This window comes from Neolamprologus multifasciatus, chromosome 4, assembly GCF_963576455.1.
Source record: "Neolamprologus multifasciatus chromosome 4, fNeoMul1.2, whole genome shotgun sequence".
NCBI lineage: Eukaryota > Metazoa > Chordata > Actinopteri > Cichliformes > Cichlidae > Neolamprologus > Neolamprologus multifasciatus.
Genome location: NC_140442.1, coordinates 6,979,973 through 6,983,728, shown reverse-complemented (window position 1 = coordinate 6,983,728; position 3,756 = coordinate 6,979,973). Strand labels below are relative to the sequence as shown.

The 3,756-nt window shown below is 42.4% G+C and overlaps 1 protein-coding gene across 4 annotated transcripts in view; it reads right to left on the bottom strand.

Annotated features, from left to right (window-relative positions):
• The window catches only part of asic2 (acid-sensing (proton-gated) ion channel 2), a 422,593-nt gene that overhangs the window by 116,829 nt on the left and 302,008 nt on the right, over nucleotides 1-3,756 (bottom strand). The window lies entirely within an intron of this gene.

Below are 3,756 nucleotides of genomic sequence, written 5' to 3'. Positions count from 1 at the left end.
CTAGGCCAGACGTTCCCAAAGTGTGGGGCCCGCCCCATAGGGGGGGCGCAGAGCCATTGCAGGGGGGGCGCGGCATGAAAAGGGAAAAAAAACCCAACAACGCTTGGACACTGCTAGCACGGGCGCCCACACAAACGCAAAGCAGGAGATGAAGCATCGCTGAATATGTTTCCAAACCAACTTCATTCTAAGCCAAAGACTAGAAAATATGGTGAAGCATATCTTCCCTTTGATTTCACCTGCACAAGTGCCGAGGTAGGTCTCCCTGCAGGATTGGTTTTCCCTTCGTTGGGAGCACCGCTGGGCTGTTTAAATCACGGACAAACAGTATCCCACATTCTTGATTTGTAGTTCACAAACACTTGTTGTAATGACTAACTACTCCTGACATTTTGGAGATGTTTGCTCTTTATACAGTAAAGTTACAGTGGGATACAAATAACATCAGGCTGATCCTGCCACGATTTGTTTCCCCGGTTCAAATCACGGACAAACAGCATCCAACAGTTGTTTATGTTTTTGAACCCATTTTGCAGAGGGATTTTTTGAAAAATGTATTGATAGCAATGTTGAATATTATTACACAGGAAAAAAAACAACTACATGTAAAATAATTACACCGTGACGCCTCAGCCTTTCTAAATGGAGGGACAGTAACTGCGTGTATATGTAAGCGTGTAAAACCTGCAGATAGTCAGATTAACAGTATTTCGTCTCTGTCTGCCATTCTGCAATTCATCTCATGGAAACAATAACGTGCACACAGCGTGACGTGAAAAAAGGCACATACCTTTGAGGTTGCGTGACGAACTCTGTATTCCTCGTCCACACGTAAACGCAAAAAAAGGAGTTTTAAAAAATCTCCGTTCTCGGTGATTTGAAACGCCATTTACGTGTGGACGAAACAGCTGCGTTTTCAAAAATACCCGTGTAGGTGTGGACGTAGCGTAAAAGACTTAGTAGTTTATTTTCTTACTACCTGTCATTTATTGCAGATTACTTGTATTTGCTTAATTGTTTAATAAATGTTTGAGGTGTGAAATAAACCGCAATGGAACAAAATATGGGTGTGTGTGGTTGGAGGATGTGTTCGAGCGCGCGCGCGAGGGGGGGCGCGAACATTTTTCTTGTAAAACAAGGGGGGCCCAGCAAAAAAAGTTTGGGAACCACTGATCTAGGCTGAAGCAGCTTGGGAGTAACTGAACAAAGGTACAAGTAATGGAAATGGGGAAAATGGGGGGGGGGGAGCTCTGACTGAAGTCTAGTTTCTCTGTCCTTAAGATATCTTCCCATTTTAAAATTTGAAGAAGAAAACTAGCAGCGTGCAAAGGAACCGCTAGTTGTTTGTCAGATATCACCAGAAACCATAAAAAGTCCATCAGCAGGCGCATTTCCTGGATGGAATAGTAACACTGTAGCATTCAAAAACGAGATTTCAAAAAAAAAACAATGGGAATAAGAAATGGCTGCTTTTGTCCTGAACATAAATGAGGTGGGCTGACACCAGAATCTTTATGATACATGAGTCTCTGATCAAATCAGACAATATTGTTATGCATATCCAGCGTCTGCATATAAGGGAATGCAGCATGATAAGAAAGGATGCAGCTAGGTGGGACTAAATATGTCGAAAAGGGTGAAAAAAGCAGATTCAGCCGAATCTGCTTTTTTCACCCTCTCCCAGAGCCAAGCAACTTTTATCTTCTAATGCCAAGACACATTTTGACGCGAGCCAGCTGATTTAAATCTAAAAGAACACAAACCATATAATGGAAGAAAGCAAGTTTAAAAAGGAAGGTCAAAATTATGTACTCTATGGTCATTCTGTATGTCATGATAACTCCCTCAGAGGACTGCAGAGCCCTGAAGCTCATATTCAGAAAGTGAAATCTGGAATGTACCGTATGTGGGATGTAATAAGTTGGAAATATGTTCTTGGCCTGTTTCCAGCATGTTAGAAATTATATATATTTTGTGCAGTGCCAAATTAATTCCTGTATATGTGCCTCTTAATACTTAATTAGGCTTTTAGGGTAGACTGTGGATTCAAAAAGAGAGCAGGTGTGAAGTTTAGAGTGCCGCTGCGAGGAAGAAAACATGCAGCTACGCCATTCTCTTCACACTCTAACAGCATCTTATGAGTGTGTTTTTGGCTGCATGGGTTGACTGCTGCCCTGTCATATGATAAGAGACTCCTATGAGGAGAACCACACAGAGCCACTATCACATGCTGGGAAGCCCGTATTAGTGTCAGTGCCGTGCCTGCTGCTGAATGATCCACCCCGTCTGTGCGTGATTTTGTTTTCTTCGAGCACTAACTGGTTGTTTATATGATTGATTCTAACACACAGGCTGTTACTGCTGTACTTTGTTTTAACAGAAGCAAAGGATCAGAAAGAACTGCAATCTGATTCAATTCTTACATAGACGAGCAGAAGTAGATGGCTTGTAATGACAGATGTAGCGATACCGAATGACAGCAACATCAGGAAGAAGGAACACTAGAAGCTAGAGTGTCTGTGAAGGTTCTCAGTCATCCAGGTCATTGTAGTCAAAGGAGCTTGCAAAGAAAAGCGTCTGGACTTCTTGAAGTTGCTTGAAGATGTTTCACCTCTCATCCGAGAAGCTTCTTCAGTTCTAAGGTCAAATGGTGGGGAGTTCCAGATTTAAACCTAGTGGGAGTATCCCCCCACAGAGGGACAAAAGGACCCTCTGATGATCCTCTGACCTCAGGAATTCGCATGATAAGGTAGGGTCAGGTTTCACAAAGAGCTCACCCGAAACCCTGGCTGATTGGGACCCACACCCAGTTTCACACCTTGGCTCAGGCGATTAGAGGATCATCAGGGGGTCCTTTTGTCCCTCTGTGGGGGGACACTCCCACTAGGTTTAAATCTGGGACTCCCCACCATTTGACCTTAGAACTGAAGAAGCTTCTCGGATGAGAGGTGAAACGTCTTCAAGCAACTTAAAGAAGTCCAGACGCTTTTCTTTCCAAGCTCCTTTGACTAGAAGCTAGAGAAGTACCAAGGGCACAGAGAAGAGCTCGAGAAGATGTGAAGGGTGAAGGTAACAGTGGTCCCAGTGGTAATCGGAGCAATAGGTGCGGTGATTCCCAAGCTAGGTGAATGGCTCCAGCAGATCCCAGGAATGACATCCGAGATCTCTGTCCAGAAGAGCGCAGTCCTCTCAAGCTCCCAGTGTAAAGGACCCGAGCTTGAACTGCCCGCTGGGGCAAGAGGAGAATTTATATATATGTGTGGGTGTATAAAACTACCCACTCTTGTTCTTATAAACTGTTACTCAAACAAATGCTACTACAACAATCACCACTCCCGATACAATGAAAATGTGAATCAGTTGTTGCATTAAAGAAATGCATTCAAATTAATTCACTTGGGTAATTCTCTTTGTCAGGAAATGGAAAAAATGTTGGGTTGGTTTCATATAATCTTATAATAATAATTTTCTCGACTTGTAAAAAGTGTTTACATAAACGTACAAGTTGGAATATTGTTTTTGAATTTCTCTGCAAGGTATTTTGATCATTAAACGACTTACTCTGTAATCACACTTCAGAGCTTTGATAAGCCCTCCCGTTGTGGCATAATTAGACATTTTAAGTTCACCTGTCTCAAAACCCATAAACACATCTAATTATGCTGAGAAAATCTAATGAGTTTATGGAATGTTTTAGTGTAGGTGGCACTTTACAAAAGCTGGAGTACTATAAACATAAATCAGAGATATATAAAT